The sequence below is a fragment of the Sapajus apella genome, unplaced genomic scaffold (assembly GCF_009761245.1).
Source record: "Sapajus apella isolate SASKATOON/1434 unplaced genomic scaffold, GSC_monkey_1.0 scaffold63, whole genome shotgun sequence".
In the NCBI taxonomy this organism is placed as follows: Eukaryota; Metazoa; Chordata; class Mammalia; order Primates; family Cebidae; genus Sapajus; species Sapajus apella.
The window spans coordinates 5,176,740-5,198,281 of record NW_022437003.1 but is presented as its reverse complement, the minus strand read 5'-3'; the positions used below and the strand labels follow the sequence as shown (position 1 = coordinate 5,198,281).

Below are 21,542 nucleotides of genomic sequence, written 5' to 3'. Positions count from 1 at the left end.
AAAAAAAAAAAAAAAAAAAAAAAAAAAAAAAATCAGTGCCCAGGCCACATCCCAAAACTTGTAAATTAAAATATATCTAGGGGAGGAGCCTAGCCAACTGCACTGTTTTAAAGTGCACGAGGTAGTTTTAAAGTGTAGCTAGGGTGGAGAACCACCAGCAGCTGGTATTATTACCGAAACTACAAGCAAGTGGAACACCTGTAAGTTGGTGGAAGATGATAAGGAAGGAGAAAACTAAATATACAAACTTATTTTAGGTCTTTTGAGGGTTTTATTCCTCCAATGTTAAAACTTAGTATTTAAGTGAATCCAAGTAATGTGGAAGGGATCACCAGTCGTCCATTAAGATATACACCATTTTACACAAAAAAAAAGGCCAACCCCAATAGACTACTCTTTAGATTCTTAAGCATTTGGTAACGATGTTATAATTTTAAAATGCTAAAGAGCAATTACAATCACATTTAAATATACAACAATTTTAGAAAATCAATGTTTCACCAAGTTTCTCATTTCAGATGAATAACAAAATAAGCTCAAGTTTCTGTTTTATTGTGTTGACTACCACCAGCAGTGACCCTTGCGAAATGTGAAAAGCAAGCATTCCTATTTTGACTACATATTCTGAAGGATTTGTTATTTATATTAATGATCACCAACTATTATCTAGTAGACTCTCTGGATTTAACTGTTTAGGAAGTGAGTTGTAGACATATAGAAGCCAAGGATTATTTTGAGCCAATAAAGTGACTTGACCAACCAAACGCCTTGTGTGGTTATTAATCATTCTTTATCACCATCATCAGAAGACACTCACTGTGCATCTAGTCAGCTGGGTCAGGGGATTAAAGGTTTAGGAAAGAGTCCTTCCTTGCCTTTAAAGGGTTTTAACTCTGTTTGACTATGGGTCCAAATACATAAAATGATGAATAACAAAGTGAAGGACATGTTGAAATCTGGACTGATAGCAGAAAAGGGCCAAAGGGCTTGTTTTTACTGGAAATATTTTTGCCTAAGCTGGGAAGGGAGTTTGCATCTTCTGGACTCACAGATCAGACAGATGAACAGCTTCAACAAAGCAGATTTATGCTACCCACCAGGAGGGTTTCGCTTAGTTGTCAGTTGTGGACTTTCTTCCAAAAATGCAGCTGTTTTGAAGCAAGAAATCTGGCACCAAAAAACAAATAAAGTGAAAATTTAGGATAAGAATTACCTCCCACCCAACTCTGATCAACAGCTATGTCTCCCTTTCAAAATTTAAAGGTCTGGGGTGGAAACTGGAGGTGGGGGTCTGGGGTGGGTGGGTGGGAATGAACTACTTGCCTTGCTCCAAGACCAATCTCCCCTGTGAGTCTCGCTCTCCAAATACGACCCTCACACACTCTCTATCCTAATTTACACTACTACGACCTCCCAGATTTGTTTTATGTTCTGGGAAGATTTATCCACTTTGGAAGAGTTCTTGAAGTTGCTCACCGACATCGAAGTTGGATTTGAAAGCAAAAGGAGGAATGACCGCGTTTTAACAAAAGAAGAGTGCAAATTCTTTTAAAGAAAGTTGTTTTGTGACTACGGGAGGTAATCAACAGCTACTCAGACATCCTTTTCTTAAACAGCTGAGGTTTATCATTTTCGCTATTATGACAATGAATTTTTCCTCCTTTGCTTTATGCCTTTTGGCAGGAGCCTCGAGTCTGCAGGTGTTAGCACTGCAAGGGCCGAACCCAACCGCCAGAACGTCTGCCGAGCCTAGCATGGGAGGCTGCCCAGCAAAACAGCGCCGAGGGAGAGGGCGACTGAGGAAGAGGGCCTGCAAGCGCGCTTCAGAAGGGACTGGGACCAGAGCCCTGGAAAACTAGAGCGAGTGGATTTCCTGGCAGGGAAACCCGCGGGAGCCTGGAGGAAGGAAAAAAAAAAAAAAGTGGCAGAGGAAGAAACTCACCCAGCGCAGCGAAGCCGGGCGCGAGCGAGCCAGGGAGCGCGCAGGCTGGCTAGGCCTCTCCAGCTGGAAATCATTGTGCAGGCTGGCGTCTGCGTTGCCATGGCGACCGCCCGGCCGGCGCCAGCAGAGGGGGCAGGCGGGCTCCGTGAATGGGTGACGTCACGCGGCCGGCGCCAGGCAGTCTGGGCGGCCGAGCCAATGAATCAGCTGTCCGGGGGAGGGAGCGCCGCGCGCGGGAGGAGGGTGCAGGAATGCGCCGGGACCGCGCGGCCCGGGAGGGCGGGAGACGCCTCCGCCTGCTCCGCCCCGCCCCGCCCCGCCCCGCCCCGCCCGGTCCGGCGGTCGAAGGTCCCGGCGTCCCAGGCTCCGACTTCCTGGTGCCCCTCGCGCTCAGGCTGCGGCCGTGCCCGCGTCCCTCGCCTTGCGCCGGTCACCCCCACGGGCGCGCGCTCTGCGGGGAGGCCCACGACCAAGGGGGGCTCGCTGGGGCGGCGTCAGGGTTTGTTTTCCAGCTATCGCGACTGTGGTACTTCTTTAAAAGGCAACATGCAATAAAACTTGGCCTTGTAGGTAGCGTAGACTTTGAAAGTGGTGATGAAGTCACTGCCATCTTACCGTGCGCTCCGCACTGTGCTGGGTGTTCAGTATCATAAACAATGAAAGGACCGGGGCTCGGAAGTTCCCGAAATTAAACTGGGAAGAAAAAAGTCCAAGGAACTCGTGATTCAGGCTCAGAGCCGGCTGGCTGCTCTTCCGTTATTCTATACTGCGGGACTGTAGGTGCTTTGGAGGTTCTAGAAGGCAAATGGCCCCGAAGAACTCCAGTTTTCTGGTGTTTGTGTTTTGCTTTTCTTCTGTCCCGCTTTGCTGTCCATTACACAGTGCCCTGACAGTGGCCAAGTACTGGGTTATGGTTATTTCAGTATCCCCAGCATTTGGCGCGCTCTGGGACTCCTGGTAAGGACTGGACCTTGTTGATGGGTAATCTACAATGCAGAAGTACATGATGTTTGCGTAAAGGCTGGAGTAAACACTGTGCCCCTGAATTCCTAGACATCTCTTTTGAGTGCTTACTTGGTTTTTGGTGATTTTTCAAGAGTAGTGATGCATTGTTACTGAAACGAACACCGGAGCGTGGCCTAGGCACACTCAGTTATAGTAGACGTCATTAAATCTGCCCTTCCTGCTGAAGTCTGGGCCCCCCTTCTTTTTAATCTGGAAGATGACATCTGGTGAGATAGTCTCTTAAGATCCATGAAGTTCGAGCAGCCAATCATTGTATTTATCAACCTTCAAAACTATTGAGCTTACTATTCCTATCATTGTATTTGGCATTATGACATTCATTCAACGAACACTTCAGGGTCCCTGCTATGTAAGTAGTGTGTACTAGACGTTTTAATTGAATTTTTTTGGTAATAAAAATTAAGGGCCAGGTGCAGTGGCTCTTGCCTGTAATCCCAGCACTTTGGGGAGTTCTAGACCAGCCTGACCAACATGGTGAAACTCCATCTCCACTAAAAAAAAAAAAAAAAATTAGCCGTGCGTGGTGGTGCCCGCTTGTACTCCCAGCTACTCAGGAAGCTGAGGCCGGGGAATCTCTTGAAGGAGGCAGAGGTTGCAGTGAGTCGAGATCGTGTCACTTGCACTCTTACCTGGGCGACAGAACATGACTCCGTCTCAAAAAAAATGAAGAAAGAAAGAAACTAGACGACAAAGCAAGTGCTAATAAATGGTTATAGGCCAGTTCATCTTAACATTTGAAGTGCATGAAGTCACCTGGCAATTGGTTGAAAAGCAGGAGAGGTTTGGGATTCTGCATCTTTATAAGCCCCCAAATGATGTTGATGTTGCTAACCCTGAACTGCACTTTAAGAGAATCTTGACCACAGAATACCAAGGAAAGCATAAAGTACGAATATGATTGATATAAAGTGGCGTGGGTTCCCAAAAGCCTGTAGAGACAATGAGCTTGAGCCAGGTGATTGAGCATATGATTGGCTGAGGGAATGAAAAAGCAGAAAAAACAGCATAAATAACAAATTGCATTGGAAGGAAAGGAGCAAAAAATAAGTTGAGGGGTGAAGAGGATTTTCTCTGACTTCAATTAAGGATATTTAGGAAAACTACAAAAAATGACACTGAAGATTTACTGGTGGGGTAAGACCATCTTAGAAGTTACCAATCCCAGTTAATGTGGTGTAGTTGAGGAAACCGAGCAGCAGTACGATTTCATTAGATAATGGCAGAGCTCAGAATGGAAGCCGAATCTGAGGAATTCAGATTACGAATAACTTACAGAGTCCTTGATATAAGAAAAACCACTTGTCATTGTTGTTTTTGTTGCAAGGTGAGAATATGGGGAAAACAAAAACAAGCATGGAGTTTTGGGGGAGGTTTGGTCTAAGGAAGATGAAGCAATATCAGGAGAAGAGATTAATCAGAAAAGTTTTGTGTTTGCCTGAATTGTGACAGCTGCAACCAGCTGATTAAATCAACCATTGATGTAAGAAAAGGAAAAAAAAACTTTCCTCCATCCCTCCCATGGTCCAATGAAGCATTTTTCAACCCTGACTTCACATCAGCATCACTATTTTTTTTTTCAATAGGAATTCCTGAGCTCCACCCCAAAGGAATTTAATCAGAATCTCTAAGAGTGGAGCCCTAGAATCAGAATTTTTAAAGGCTCCCCAGGTGATTATAATGTGCAGCCAGTGTTGAGAATCACTAATCTAATATACAGTCACCAGCTCATTTTGTAGGCTTCATTTCGGCCCCTGAACATCTCCTCCAGTGTTCACTATTACACTAGCACTAGATCATTGTTAATACTGGGTGTGTGCTGTGGTGGATTTTGATGGTTTAGAGCACATTTTCTAAGTTCAGTGTCGTCCATCCCTCATTAACTGTCATGGTTTAGTTGTGAACATATCCTGAAATCTCTCATTGGCAAGAGAGGGAACAGTGATTTGGCACATGACTGGATGGAAATGATAAACCTGGTTTATGAACCGATATGGTACCATAGTGTGGCAGTGCAGTTATTTTACTTGATTTTATCTTTGCTTTAATAATCTACTTTAACAGCCTCTTTAGGATTAGAGCTGATGAATGAGCACTTAAAATAGTGACTTGGACCATTGGAACTTTTATTTGGCGTCTTCCTTAAAAAAAAAAAATCGTTATTTGGTGGAAAAAAATATCTGAATGTGAGAAGGGTATATAGTGTTTTTGTTGGTGACTAACTTAACTTTTAAAGCTTCATTGATTCATTGATTCCTCTAAACTTAATTGAGTACCTACTATGTGTCAGGTACTTTTTCAGATACAAGGATGCCAAGTGAAGAAAAGCATTTTCTCTGTCTTCAAAGAGGAAAAGATGAGCACAGTGAATTTCAGGTATTGTATTTATCCAGCTTGGACGTTTAAAAGGTACTTGGCTTTCCCATACTGTCTTGAGATGCATTTTGTATTTTTTAAAATTCATGTATTTAGTTTTTAAAAAAGAAAACTAATGTATGTGGTTCAAAAGCCAAAGAAATTATTTTCCCTCTCATTCTTGTCCTATGTCTTCTTAATTCCCTCTCACACCCCACAGAAGCCACTATTAATTTTTTGCCTATCCTTTGAGAGTCGTTTTAATATGCAAGCAAATATAAACATATTCTTATTTTCTCCTATTTTAACACTGTTCTGTATCTTTTATAAATTTAAAAATATCGAGAGGGTGTCTTTCTATATCGGCACATTCTGTCTTCATTTTGTCATTCTTTCATAATATTCTCTTGCCTCGAAGTACCACAGTTTATTTCTCTTACTGCTATTGATGGTAATTTAGGTTGTTTCCAATCTTTTGTTATGAAATTACATAAACAACCTTGTGCAGCATCTATGTCATTTTGTCCATGAAGTATTATCTGTAGGATAAATTTCTGCAAGCAAACTTATTGGGTCTTTTAAAGGGTGTATGTTAACATTCTTGATTGTTTCCTTAAGATAAATTCCTCGGCATGAAATTCCTGGGTTGACTAACATAAATACTTTAAAGGTTTTTGATATTTACTGAGAAATTGCCATCTAGAGAGTTCGTACTGATTCATTTTCTCACTTGCATGGTATAAAAGTACCCATTTCTCTGAAACCTTGCTGGTATTGGAAAATACCTTTTTAAAAATACGTCTTCATTTATTTCCTGGGTAAAATATTGCATATTTATTACCTTAGCTTGCATTTCTATGAATAAGATATAGTTTGAACCTTACCATATGTTTATTAGCCATTGCATGATTAGAGATTTGTCCATCTCTTTTGTCCAGTTTTGAAGAATTTTTATTTTTCTTAGCGATTTGTAATACATAATACACTAATCATAATAATGATCTGTTTCTTAAACCCTCACCTTTTTCCAGGCACTGTGCTAAGCATTTTTAATTGGTCCTATGTATTGTAAATATTTTATCTGAGTTTGGTATGTGTCTATAATCCTTGTTTAAACATTATTTCTTCTTAAAAACCTATGGAAGTATGTACCCCAAAACCTAAAATACAATTTAAAAAAAACCTATAGAAGCTGTACAAATTATGTGAGAAAACAAATCAATCTTTTATGTGTTTTGTTTGCTTGCTTAACACACAGGAAAGTCTATCTACTCTAAAATCAAGTTAGCATTTACTTTCTTTTTTCTAGTTCCTGCAGGACTTTAAGTAATTTTTAAAACCTAAATTCATGACTATTTACAAATGGTTAGCAAACTACAATGTAACTATCTTTTTCTGTTTCAAGAAAACAGTTTTATACTTTTTAAAGCAATTATTTTTACAAATACAAATAACTAAAAACATAGGGGCAGGGGGAGGACTAAAACTAACCACAATCCATAAACTGAGACAATCTCTATTAACATTTACAGCAAATCTAGTTGATTTGCTACATGTAAATAAATATCTGTATACTGCATATTTTTTACAGAAATGGCAATATATTATGTATATGTTTTATCACCTGCTGTTTCCCCCTCTCTTGGCAGTGTAGGGTGAACAACATCTTTTTATGTCAATAACTCTTCATCCTCATCATTAACCATTGTGTAACAGAGAACTCTTTAATGAGGTCAATTTCCCCTCCAGAAGCAGGAAACCTGGGCAGAAGCATTCCAAAGAAACCTCACCTGGCTGTTTGATGTTCATCCATTCAGAATTTCCTAAGGCAGTTTAATTCATTGTTTCTCAGTCACTTTCCGTTTCTTTGAGGGCCTAACGGCCTGCAAGAAAAGGGGAACACAGTAGTCAATCATTAACCTGCTCCAATGAGAGAAACAACTCAGAAAGAAAACAAAAATACTTTTTTTTTTTTTTTGCAAGACACGGTTGAAAATCTTGTAGATTTGTTTTTTTCTGCAATTTGCCTTCACTCCTCTTTCCCATACCCCATTGTCTTTGTCTCCCTAGCCTACAAGCATACCTCCCTTCAGATAATTTTTAACTTAGGCTGTTTATTTCCTAACAAAAATAATGGCATGACTTGCTCTCCCAGAGCTCTGACCTTAGGTTTGTTCTAGCTGCAACACTAGTATACACCATTCTATTAATTATGAATGTATTCATGTGTACAGAGGCAATGGTAGGCCAGTGGTAATGTTACCTTGTTCTGGAGACTTACCCTTATAAATAAATAATGAGATGCTTCTGTGAAATGCCTTTAGCAAACGCAGGGGAAAGAATTACTTCTCAAAAGACTGTACATTTGAGAGATTGAAAACTGATACCAAAGGCTCCTCAATAAGATATAAACCACTTATGTGGAAAAAAAGAAAATAACATGAAAGAATTGAACTGGAAATTCTATCATGCTAACTTGGGGACCAAAATTGTATAGATGGCAAGTGTAAAATCTAAGTGAACAGATCGGGGAATCTAAAATAGATTCATGGAGATGTAGGAAAACTGATCTCTGATCCTCTAAATATCTATGTTATACATTTAAAATAAATCACTACACTTAAAAATCTAAGGTGTTATTTCTAATAATATGCTACATTCCCATCATATCCTGTTAAAGATGGTATTGAAAAGTTGTGTTAAGTAATTCCAATAAGAGATTGGTATGCATGATTGATTTTTATTATTAAACAGCATTTTTTTCTATCTTAACTAGGTTCTATTAGGCTTGTGTATTAAGCTGGATATCCAAGTCTAGATACGAATTAAAACAGCTTCATGAAGCATAGTGGTCACTGGCTTCCTGGGACGATTTTTTTCTGCACTGTCTATTTTAGTCCAGTTTCTAGCAAATAGAAAATGCTTTGTGGTTGCCACTAGAGGGCAAATAGCCTCCTGGACCTCTTTGACCAAAGAGTGTCTTGGTCCAGGCCGCCAGTTTTAAGGTCTCATATAAACTAGTCTTAAATCTTGCATTGCCAATTCTTTGTCAACCCACCAACTCAGCAAAGTCAGAATATTTTAATTTATTTTCAATCAAAATTTAAATATGTTCTTTAACCAGTCCATTTACATGGCCCCTATTTGGGATGATAGATCTCTTCCCTGAGTGCATTAACTTCAGACCACCGTATCCTACCCCTTTTCCATCTAGATATTAAACCCTACTGCTCTGCCAGCAAGGTGATCTAACTTCACAGCATTGAACAGCATTCTTAGACCTTGGGGTGACATAAAAGGCACTTCCCAGTCTGATTCTCTCATAGTCCCTTTACTCTGCACCAGTTCAGAGTTCTGGTACTTACTCAAATATGTGATGTTATTTCATACCCCTGTGTCTTTACTGAAGCTGTTACTTCTACCTGGGATGCTGGCACTGCCCACCACACACGCTGAAGACTCAGTACAGGTATTACCTCTAAGAAGCCTTATACTTTTGCTGGTCCCCTTCTTTCCCATCTTTCTTTCCAGAGCAACAGATTTAGCTTTCCCTCCTCTGTGCTACTTTAGCATTTTTTACACACCTTAGTAACTAACTCTTCTCTTGTGATTTTGTCTAGGAGAATATGAATATTCAATCTATTTTGAAATGTCAACTCAATTGTTTTGTCTTTTCTTTGCTGCATTAGGAATTGTTAGGAGTTCTAGAAGAAGGTCAGAATGCAAACAACAACTCCCTTCCTCTCCGGGAATCAGAGACCCGAAGCCCATGATGGTGGTTTGTGAAGACCGAGCTCTCTCTGCCCTTGAGTAAGGAGGTGCAAGATTTCTGCTTGATAAAAATGTGGACTGCAATGCTAGTGAAAAAAAGCAATTAGGGCTTTTGGTATAGAGAAATATTTGGAAGCTGTTGAGACTGAGGTGGACTGGAAAAGATTTGGAGATGCCAAACATCAGAACTCAGAGACAGGAAAGTGGTCTGAAAATATAGCAGCTGCCTGGAGGTGCCAGGTGAGTGGGTTTGGAGAAGAGCCACAATGAAGGCCACTGTTGGAGTCACAGTGATCAGTTCGCAGCCCTCCTCAGAGGTCTATGCAGTTAAGCGTCGATTCTGCCTCATGTAGACAATTAATGATAGGAGGTGATTCTTGGCCTATGATCAAGTTCTTTTTTATCCAAGCAAAAATAAATGAATCCTCAAAATTATCAAAATAATCGAACACAAGCAGAGTGTGAGAAACTGTCACAGTCAAGAGGAATCTTAAGGTGACATGAGGGCTAATGGCAATGTGGTACTCTAAATGGGATCCTGGAAAAGAAAAAGAACATGGGGGGAAAACTAAAGAAATCTGAATAAAGTAAAGAGTTTAGTTAATAATAATGCATCAGTATTGGTTCATTAATTAAAATTATATATACCATAATAAGGTAAGATGTTAATAATATGAGAAAATGGGTGTGGAGGTATATCCAATGTATCTGTCTTTCCGATTGTCTCTGTAGATCTAAAACAGTTCTAAAAGATAAGGTTTATTTAAAAAGAAGGAGAAGGAGACAAACACAAACTAACCTGTGAGGATGTGTTCTCCAAAATCCTCAGGACACTGGAAGCACCCAGGGGACCTGAACTCATGAACTTTTGCAGTATAGAGATTGATTCATGCTGACATTCTTCATGGCCGGTGCACAGTACCTGGTTTTAACAAGTGGTCAGTGCATGGTTATTGAATTAAAATTCATTTTCAGTAAGGAAGAAGCAAGAGGCAATAAAGACAGTGTTTTTCTTCTGATGATAAATAAAACTACAAAATATATTTTGTGTACTTAAGTTGATTAAAAATTTTGTAGGGATATCCAGTTCAACAGAGTTTATCCTGACATTTGGAAAGAATGTTATAAGAAAAGCCATGATCTTTGTGCAGAAAGTAATACAAGACTCCATTCTTTAAAAATACTACGATTTTGCTGGCACAGTGGCTCACGCCTATAATCCCAGCACTTTGGGAGGCTGAGGTGGGCGGAACATGAGGTTAGGGGTTCAAGACCAGCCTGACCAACATGGTGAAACCCTGTCTCTACTAAAAATACAAAAATTAGCTGGGTGTGGTGGTGCATACCTGTAATCCCAGATATTTAGGAGGCTGAGGCAGGAAATCACTTGAACCCAGGAGGCGAAGTTTGCAGTGAGCCAAGATCATGCCACTGCACTCCAGCCTGGGCAACACATCAAGACTCCCATCTCAAAAAAAAAAAGAATGCTACTATTTTTTCTGATGTTAGCCTGAAGGAAAACCATTCTTATAAAAACAAGATATTAAAATCAGGGAAGAAAATACACAAATAGAGATCAGATACATAATGTCTAGTAGCTTTAAGTAAAGAGCAAAGGTTTGATTTCTTCTCCATATAAAAGGAAGCAAACATATTAAAACTCTCCTAAGTACTAATAGTTGAAGTACATAGACTGAAAATTGAAAGTGCTCATATATGTTTGATATAAAATTGTTCTCTGATTTTTTTTTTAGTCTAGTAAAAGTCCCTTGACAAATGATACTGATTAAATAGCATTTTTCCATGAGGGATTACTTCGAAATAATTTGTAATATAGACATTGTATTTTTAAACTTTGCCTATTTCATGATATTTGTCTTTCAGTATGGTAAGGTATAGTAGAAATTTTATACTTAAAAGAAGATGTTACAGAAAGGAAAGATGGCCAAAAAATAAAGGTTAAGATCATGAATTTGAAAGCTTTTCTCTGCCCAGATTCTCCACACCGACTGAATCAGTTGGGGGTCTTGCTGACAACTCGGGACTCTGTTAAGCTGCCTTGCTTATCACAAGGGTGACTATCAGCCACACAAATATAAAGCTGTAACCCTCTCTCCTTGGCAATTAAGTAAAAATCAAATTGATTTTTAGCTTGAACAGACAACCCATACTGATAGTTTATTATTGGCATATTGAGAAAGGTAAAAGGGTCATTTTTTGGTACTCTCAGAATAAATGTAAGTCAGTGATGTTTTAAAAGGTACTCATGTCCAGATGATGGTAATTAATTACATGAGACAGATTTGGTGTTTCTCTCTCAAAATAAAATAAATGAAAGGAATGAAGAAAAGAAGAGAGAACAAAGAAATACATGTAACTGAAAGCAACGGGTAGGAAGAGCTCTGGGTGTATATAGAGACGAAAGAAAAGTGGGTAGATACCCTCTCTTCCTGCCAGTAACTCTATGGGTTGACTGTCTTACCTGCTCTAAAGCCTACTATGCTTGTAATTTTATGTGCCTTTTTTAACTTTCTTAACAACTTCAGCAAATCAATTATGATGCATATATTTTTAGAAAGGAGGATGCTGAAGGTCAGAGAGTTTAGTAACAGATCCAAGGTCACCTACCTGGTAAGAAGCAAACCCAGAGGTCAAATATAGATCTATTTGATTCTATAAACTGTGGAACCTACTATACTGCTATACTACCAGAATTTCCCTGTCAAAAGTTTTCCAGAATGATTTGGGATTAGAAATTTTTATTGGTTTCTAGTAATAAGAGGTACCAAAAATCCAATCCATTGTTGAAACTAATTGAACCTCATCAATTATTTCAAATTTTTTTTTGTATCTTCAATCTTTGTAATCTTTTGTGATCCATAAAAAAAGGTTTTCTTATTTATGCCAAATTCTTTATGCTATACTATGATACAAACCAAGTCAATCTGAAATTTATTTCTCTGGTCCCATTATGCTACATCTGCACACAGAATGTTGAGAGCAATGCACAAAACCGGATTTTCTGTATATGTTATTTGTGACCCATATAGTGTTTCAATTTTCAACATTTCTTTTGGTTAATTATTATTGTTTCCAATAATAATTGTGGAAAGTTTTCATCTCGACTCTTAATTTCTTAAAATGTCCGTGGTGGCCATTTTAAAGTCTGTATCTGAAAACACCATTATCTGGATCCCACTGTAAGTTTTTCTCTGGTGTCTGTTTTTCTTTTGTTTTTTGGTTACATCTTATCTCCTTGTTTGCCTGGTTCTGTTTTTCTCTTTTCCCTTCTTTTCTTTCCCTTCTTTTCTTTCCTTTCTTTTCTGAGATGGAGTCTCACTCTGTCACCCAGGCTGGAGTGCAATGGCAGGGTCTCTGGCTCACTGCAACCTCTGCCTTCTAGGTTCAAGTGATTCTCCTGCCTCAGCCTCCTGGGCAGCTGGAATTACAGGCATGTGCCACCATGCCTGGCTAATTTTTGTATTTTTAATAGAGATGGGGTTTCAACATATTGGCCAGGCTGGTCTCGAACTCCTGATATCAGGTGATTTGCCTGCCTTGGCCTCCCAAAGTGCTAGGATTACAGGTGTGAACCACCATGCCTGGACTGCCTGGTTGTTTTCTATTGCCAGATATTGCATGTGAAAATTGCCACAAGACTCTGTATGATGCTTTGTTCCTCTAGAGAAAATATACACACATTTTTGGTAGGCAGCTATGTTAGAGGCAGGAAGTAACCTCAAAACACCTTAATCCAATCAGCAATTGGAGATCATCTGAGCTTGAGTTTCAGTTCCTGTTAGAATTGATATACTTCCAATTCAGTATTATCCTTAGGTATAGCTCCTCTGGATCCAAATTGCCTGCCTGAGATATTTACCATGATCCCTACTCTGTAACAATCATTGACCTCCCAGTTTTTGTCCCCCAGCTCCATCAGTCTGTCCAGCTCTTTTAAGTTTCCATCCTTTAAGCCACAGCTTTCAAAATCAGCAGTCACCTTTAGGAGACAAGTGAACCTACATACCAGGCTTCCCTCCATGGACTTCCATCTTCTTCTTGCTCTTGACGCCATAATTCTTCACTGTCTTGTTGGCTCTGCCAAAATTTCAGATTTTAATATTTTTAAATATTTAGTTCAGCCTCTCTAGCTGTTAGTGGAAAGGGTGATCCAAAACAAACTAGGCCATCATTGCTGGAAGAGGATTTACCCTATCAATTATTTTTACTTACTGTCAATAAAGACATATAGTTTCCATTTAAATTGAGATATTTGGTTTCTCACAAAAAATTAGGAGCTATGGGAAGCTGATCCCAAGTTCCTGCAAGCTCCTGTTTCTTACATCTTAGTCTCTTACATTTTATTCATTTCTGCCACTTGTCAGGCCCTTTTAGGCATTTGCTTTTGTGACCTCTGGTTCAAATGACTAATTACAAACTAGGCAACAGGGATCCAAATAAAATAACCCAAGTTCTTCTCCCACAGTATTATTCAGCACTCAGCAGCAACGTGGATCTTGCTTAGTCCCACTGATAAACCCTTAGAACTAAATAATTTTTTTCATATGCTTCTGTTCATTTACTTGAAGGACATCTCACAACGTTGTTTTTAAAATATATTCTACACCAGTTTGATTCATAGGCATTTCTCTTTTTAACCCACAAATGTGGATTACCTACAACATGACCAAGCAATTCTAACCTGTATCAATTATTTAAAGACTTACAATTCCTCCTTTCATTGAATCTCATCCTTGTTTCCTCAACTGAACTAACTAAATGAATGTGCATGGAATTTTGCAAAAATTAATTTAATAGTGATGGTTAAGATTTCAGGGAAAAGGTTAAGTTTCTCCTACATTCTATCCATGACTGGCAAATATTCATTCCATTTCTCACTCATCAAATATTTGAGCAGACGCCCTGTACCAGGCAGGCAGTGCCCTGAATGCTGAAGATGCCAAGATGAATAAGACACAAACCCTGACCTAGAGAAGCTCACTGTGGTAGGAGACAGACATGAAAAACAGTCCTTACAACACGTTGTGATAAATATTATAATCGAGTTATGAATCAAGAGTTATGGGAGTAAATGACTAGGTGTGTCTAAGAGTGGAAAAAAAAAAAAAGGCTTCTCAGAGCAAGCAGCATTTCAGCCTGCTCTTAAAAGGATAATCTAAGTCTTGGTCAAGTAGAGAAGAGGAAGGGGGTCTTTGTGTTTTCTTACCTGAACCATGCTACCCCAAAAACTCCTTCTGGTTATGCTGCCTCATATGTTTTCCTCTAGCAGTCCATTCTCTATATTGATCTTTCCAAAACACAAACATTACCACTGATTTCTCATCCTTTTCACTTTGAATTCAGACCCCTTGACAAGCATCCAAGGCCTTTGTCATTCTAAGCCCCCACTCAGCATTTCCTGCCATGCCTCCCAAGCAGGGCATCTGCTGCAGGTGGAAAGGAACTTAAAAGACCCTGGTACCACATGTCACTATGTCTTTTGCGTGAGTTTCCTCTGCCTCCTGCATGTCATCTAAGCTTCTTTCTATAGCACTTTATGAATGCCTGTATTAGCACCTATCCACTATACAGTAAAACCTGGTTATCTTATCTGGGTTCATCCAAAAGACCACTGAGTCCATACAGCTTGGCCCAGTGCTTAACACACAACTGTTTCTCAGTGTATATTTGGGGTGAATGAATGAATGAAGGAAACACTGCAATAATTAATGTGGCTAAATTCAAGGGTAAAGGGAGAACCTGGAATGACATAAGGTACCACTATGTATGAAGATAACTATATCCCAGATGATATACACACTTGCATTAAGATGCTGCTGCTAAATCTCTCAGAAATACTGTTCTTTACTTGTGTCCAAGAGTATGTCATAATCAACAGATTTTTCAGTATCATTTGATTTAAAAAAAAAAAAATCCTTCTTGGATCATAATAATAAAGGAAAATTTGAGATATCCTGACAGTGACATCAGAAACACACACACACACACACACACACACACACACATATATGTATGTATGTGTATATATATTGCTTAAAGTAAAACGTAAGTGTAGCTACATCTTTGAAGTCAGGGTTTCTCTGAGGCTTTTGTCTGTGCTATTTCTATTTATTCTTCCTCACTGCAGCTTTCAATTGCTATCTATTGGGTCTGAGATCTTTACAGCTCTAACTCGGGTCATAATTTTCATCAAATTTGGAGTTCTAAAGGTAATTTGGTCCCCAGATTGTACTCTGGAATGGAAAAAGTTCATTAGTGGAAAAGCTGGTGAAATGCAAATGAAGTTTGTAGCTTAGTTGATAGTAATATAACTAAGTTCTTGATAATCACAAATGTGCCATAGTTATGTAAGATGGAAACATACAGGAAAACTGGATAAAAACTCTCTGGATCTATCTTTGCAACTTTTCTGGACGCCTAAAATTATTCCAAATAAATATTTATTTTTAAAAAAAATTGAAGAATGTTAAAAATTATGTTCAGAGCATTATATCACCTAGAAATCAAGCTCACTCAAAGACTGACCCATGATGTATTATTACAACCTGATATATCTTAGTCACCTCATACTGCAGGGAATCAATGACTTCCTTTACAAACATCCTTCTGTGCTGCTCTTTGCCTTCCAGACTTATCTGATTTTAGATCTGTATGTATATTCTAGGGAAAATTCACATGTATCTTGTGTTTTATGCATATTGTCTCTATCTAGAACTGATATTCCCAGGGTCCCTCATTAAGCTAGAAAAGTCTCTGGGAAGTAATCTGTATTCTTTGAAGAATAATGCTAAATAAGAAAAGCTAAATATAAATAATAAAAAAATTTACAGTAGAAATTGTTTGGTGGTATATTTCTTTTTCATTCTTAATACCAGGAATTCATGTTTGTTGTAGACAATTAAGGAAGTAAAGATAAAACATGTATTTTGTTTTTATTGCTATAAATTAATATTTAATTGTTCTAAGGAAAAAGGGGAACTTTCAATGTACTGTAATTACATGTTAAGATGGCTGTGGAAACAGAAAGGAACACTAAATTGTGTTATGATAAGCAGACATTTCTAAGTAATACCACATAAACAGTACACAGCCTAATGTAGCAGAAAGCATCTTCTGCTAGGCTACTCCATGGCTTGTGCCTATATAAATACAATCTGCATAAATGAGAACCAGAACTTGTAAGAATCCAGTGACTTGAAATATCAGCCAATTGGCCAGGCACGGTGGCTCACGCCTGTAATCCCAGCACTTTGGGAAGCCGAGGTGGGCAGATCACCTGAGGTCAGGAGTTAAAGACCAGCCTGGCCAACATGGGGAAACTTTGTCTCTACTAAAAATAAAAATCAGCCAGGTGTGGTGGTGCATGACTGTAATCCCAGCTACTCAGGTGGCAGGAGAATTGCTTGAATCTGGGAGGCGGAGGTTGCAGTGAGCCGACATTGCACCAATGTACTCCAGCCTGGGTGACAGAGTAAGACTCTGTCTAAAAATAAAAAAATAAAAAATAAAAAATCAGGTATTAGCCGAGCTAGCTGCCTAATCCACCCAGTAGAACATCTCAGCTTAATGATGAAGTTATTAAGTGACCCATTCTTCTCCAAGGCTGTTGGCTCCTAACAGGGCCTCTTCTTAATGCCACCAAGAAGAGCATTCTCTCTCTGAGAATATGCAAAAATATCACTGTAATATATGAGATTCTGAAATCCATAGGCAAATGGTATCAAATAAAGAAAGGACTAACCTAAGTGGGAATAGTTTTGTTTGACCCCCCACAAAGCGACTGGGCAAATGAGATCACATCCATAACAACAGCTTCCAAGTGGCTGGCAGCGCTGTTTCCTGACCAAAGTTAGAGAAGTGCGAAATCTACAGGTGATCTCACGGGCCGCCTGACAGACCCCTGAATGTTCTCTGGGGTAGTCACAGATGAAAGGAGGGTAGCAGATAAGAGGAGCTTTAAATTACAGATCTCAGCATCAATGTGTGCTAGCTGAAGAGGAGGCTCAGAGGGCAATGAACGCATGACAAAGAGCCTTGTGAAGTGGGGCGTAGAGTGTGTCCCCTAATCAGCAGATATTCTATGAGAGTGCATTCATTCATTTTGTGTATCCTATTTACAAGAAAACCCAAAATACTTTTAAATAACAAGAAATATATATATATATATTTATACTATATTTATTTATTTATATTCTTTATATATTTATATATATATATATATTTGACTTAGATACTTACTTTGGAAAAGATTCTTCTGCAATGCATTCTATCACTTGGAAATTAGGCACTTTGGGTGGGAGTATCGACTGTATGAAAACACAGAAAAGCATTTTTTTCTTGGAAGAAATTACTAGATGGTGTCCTAGCAGACTGAATTGAGAAGGAAGTGATAATATTTTTACCCAAATTGATATGCTCCTATCTACATTCTGAATATAGCAAATTCAGAAGTCGTCTTTCTTTCCTGAGCTTGCTGTCCCAGCGAATGAGATGAAGTAGATAAGGCACCTCCCATTTTAACCGGCTCTTCACTTGCTTGTGAGGTTTCTTCCAGCCTGTGCCATGTTAACAGCACTTGACCTGGCTGAGGAACTCCCTGCTTCTTGAAGTCATTTCTTTCCTTTCCCTCTCTTTCTCACTGGCCACTCTTCTCACACTCATCTGCTGCTGCTTCCTCTTTTCCCCAACCTCGGAAGATTGAAGGGATGCAGGACTGGGTTCTGGGACACCCCCTCTAGCTATTTCTCTCCCGAGAAGATGCTCTCCAGTCTTACTATTCCATATTCCATTCACGTAGAGATAATCACTCCCAAATGTATATCTCTAGCCCAAAGGTCTTCCCAGACACTAGATTTAGATGTCCAATTACCTACTCAACATTGCCAAACTAATGCTTAGTAGGCATCTCAAATTAACATTTGCAGAACTAAACTCTTCTTCCCCCAACTCTGCTCCTCACACAGGACTCCCTGTCAATATAAATGTCAACCCTGTCCTTCCAGTTGTTGAGACCAAAAGCTGCAGAATCATTTTTGACTCCTCTGTATGACCCGCATTCCCTCCAGAGGCAAATCCCACTGGCCATACCTTCAAAATGCATTCAGTTACTTCTCAACCCCTCCACAGAATCACCCTGGTCAAAGCCTGGATGATCTCAGGAGCCTCCTCCTTCCTCTGTTCTTTCCTTCCACAGAATGGTCTCAACACAGCAGCCTGAGGCTCTTGCCCTTTGTCTCTCAATATCTTACTGACCATTACTTAAAAACTTACTGGAGGGAATGGCTGCCATTCCTGAGGAGACAAATCATAATGGCCTGCAACCTGAATTTGTTTGAAAAGAAGATTCCACATGAACATGTTAGCTAATTAACTCGAATCATACACTACTGGCGTTGAGCAGAAAGTTACAAACCGATCAGGTTTTGTCTTGTTTTGTTTTTCAGAGATGGAACTTTGCACTGTCATTGGGCTGGAGTGCAGTGGCGTGATCTCCACACACTGTAACCTCCACTTCCCGGGTTCAAGCAATTCTCCTGCCTCACCCTCCCGAGTAGCTGGGATTACAGATATGTGCCACCACGACGGCTAATTTTTATATTTTTAGTAGAGACGGGGTTTCACCCTATTGGCCAGGCTGGTCTCAAACTCCCGAACTCAGGTGATCCACCTGCCTTGACCTCCCAAAGTGCTGGGATTACAGGCATGAGCCAGCATGCTTGGTCCACAAGTCAATCCGTTCTATGCTCTCATTCCACTGAGGAGAAAGTTGAAGCAGAAAAGAGTAAATGAGCCTCACCCAGTCCACGGTAGAGCTAGTCAGATTACGTCTCGTCTCGGTCTCATTACTTCTCAGAGCGGGGATCCATGAGGTTTTGGGTTTTTTTTCCAGACTATTTTGCAGGGGATTAATCACATTTTCCCCCAGGTTAACTGATTTTATCTTCAGATAATGCATTAATTACAGAGGTTATATAGTTCAGCTTCATAAAAGGACATGTTGTATGTAACTTCAGTTTAAAATGAAGCACCAGAGTTAATAATATGTTTCTCATGATTTCTAATTCTGTTGAATTTTGAGATCTTTTAGGGGGTGAGCTCATGTTGTTCTCTCCAAACTCAGTGAAGAGTTTTCATTGTCAGAAGAAGGGCTCCACCCTCGCCTTTGCTGGCTCCCATCAACATTAATGCCAAAGTGGCTGTGGTGGTTACAGTGCATTGGGAGTTCTCCAAAACGAAACTTGGCTGGGTAAACTCCACTCCTCCTTTCTCTCCTAAGAGGCTATATTTGGAGAACCAGTTTGCCCTGCTCATCTTGGGGTTTTTGTATTTATTTTTTGACAAATTCCTCCCCAACCATGCCTGGCTTGATAGTAAGCCTGAAAATATAGCATGCACATGAATACTAGTATTTAAATGATTAGTGGTTAGACTTCTAAGACTAAGTATAGTATATATGCATACCTGTCTATATAGATATTGCTTGGCCTCCCAGGCTCAGGTAATTCTCCTGCCTCAGCCTTCCAAGTAGCTGGGACCACAGGTGTGCCACCATGGCCAGCTAACTTTTGTATTTTTTGCAGAGACAGGGTTTTGCCATGTTGCCCAGGCTGGTTTCAAACTTCTGGAATCAAGCAATCGGCCCACCTTGGCCTCTCAAAATGCTGGGATTTCAGGTGTGAATCACCGCACCCACTTTTAAAGTTATTCTCCTACATTTACTGATTACGCCTGCTAACTAAGTTTAGTCTTTTATTTTGAGATAATATCTTTTGGAATTGTTGGGAGGTTAAAAGTTACATCTACATGTAGATCAATTTCATAGTGCTTAATACATAGTCAATAAATAATAATGGTGCATACACTTCTCTAAATGTAAATTTTAAGTAACACAGTTATAGGGAAACTGGCTATTTCCCTGCTTTAATCAGAAGACTGAATTTGCCAATGCTCTGTTGCATATCAGGTGAGTTGTTGCAAATTCTTTTTAGAACCAGACAGACTCTACTTTCTAGTGACTATAAAAAAGCATGTCAGTAAAACTGTGGAATATTCATCTGTATGATAAGACTATAGAGTAATGGGACTATTTTTCTTCGATGATTTATAGCAATCAAAATTGGTCATTTAGAACCATACTTTGTGTTTTAAGAACGCAACTACTAAGTATCCTGCAAGTTTTAGATAAGACTATTGTATTAGATGGTTAAAAAAAAAAAAAAAGGCATACACATAGTAAACTGGATGCTTTAAAATAAGTGCTAAATCTTTTGCAAAATGAAATATTAGTGTTATGGACATAGGCAAAGTACCTTCATCACCAAGATGCCTGTTTATTTCTTGGCTGCCTCTACTAAAGTGGTGTTAGGTGTTCAAAAGTGAAGATCAGTGAAGCATTTTACTAAATCTATAATTGGAAAGCTAATTGGATGTTGCAAATTAAGAAAAAATAGCCAGCACAGTGATGTAAGAAGCTGTGGAATCAGAATTGTACGTTTGTAAGAGACCTAGATAATTTCCAGTTCAGTCACCTAGCCAGATCATAATATTCTACTTTAAATATCTGAATGGAGGGGAAATTCCATGTATTTAGTAAATATATATCAGTTCCAGTAACTGTAATTAACATAGCTCATTGGTTCAAAATGCAGTCTCTAATATTTTTGCTTCCTTGTATTTGCTTTCCTAAATGTCAGACCTGGATCCCTGACAGCATCCCCTGTATTGTCTGGTCTATGTTTTCTCTGAAAAGTTTGGCCATTTGCTTAGTTAGTGCCTAGATACTTCTGAATTATTGGTCCATTCTACTTTCTCTCTACCCCCCACTGACTATAAAATACCCTTTATTTAGCATGTTTTACAATTGTTGGTAAAATCATAAAACTTAAATGGGCACAAAAAGAAGTCATATTGTTCTAGATGTGTGATTTTTATTCATGACACAGGAACGAGAACAGCAGGGAGACCCTGAGCCAGTTCCCCTTCTCTGCCATGTACCATCCCATTAGGAAGTCGAAAAATGGGCTTTGGAGCTGGCTACCACACTAGCTTTACCTGTTTACTCACCACACTAGCTTTACCTGTTTACTCACCCCTAATATCTAGAATTATCTCCAAATTCAGTAACAATAACAGTAGAAAGAGAACTATGGTTATTACATCATTCTACTTTTTGAAACAATTCTCAGTTTGATCAAGACATAGCACAGATAACACTTTTTTTTTTTTTTTAGGCTACTCAAGTCAGAAGGAAGGAGGAAGACTCTTTATAACACCTGACATAAATATTATAGAACCAACATTCTAAGAAAATTATAGCCAGTCTTCTTCAGCTCACCAGGACAGATACAAAGATACTTCAGGAGACTGATACCTAGGCAAACATGCTCCTGCAAGATACTATCACAATTTCATGTCCTTTCGGAAATTAAAT

At 39.1% G+C, this 21,542-nt stretch overlaps 2 long non-coding RNA genes across 2 annotated transcripts in view; both read right to left on the bottom strand.

Annotated features, from left to right (window-relative positions):
- Window positions 1–2,174, bottom strand: part of LOC116529815 — a 49,595-nt gene extending 47,421 nt beyond the window's left edge. Inside the window, exons 1-2 of the long non-coding RNA XR_004259677.1 lie at window positions 1,943–2,174; window positions 1,050–1,167 (exon numbers count right to left, since the gene is read on the bottom strand). This is a non-coding gene — a long non-coding RNA (uncharacterized LOC116529815). The remainder of the gene's footprint in view (window positions 1–1,049; window positions 1,168–1,942) is intronic.
- Window positions 2,175–12,664: 10,490 nt separating this feature from the next.
- LOC116529818 lies at window positions 12,665–18,598 on the bottom strand. Its single transcript, XR_004259683.1, has 3 exons — window positions 18,200–18,598; window positions 17,351–17,418; window positions 12,665–13,189 (listed from the first exon to the last, which is right to left on the bottom strand). It is a non-coding gene; the product is annotated as an uncharacterized LOC116529818 (long non-coding RNA).
- Window positions 18,599–21,542: the final 2,944 nt, after the last annotated feature.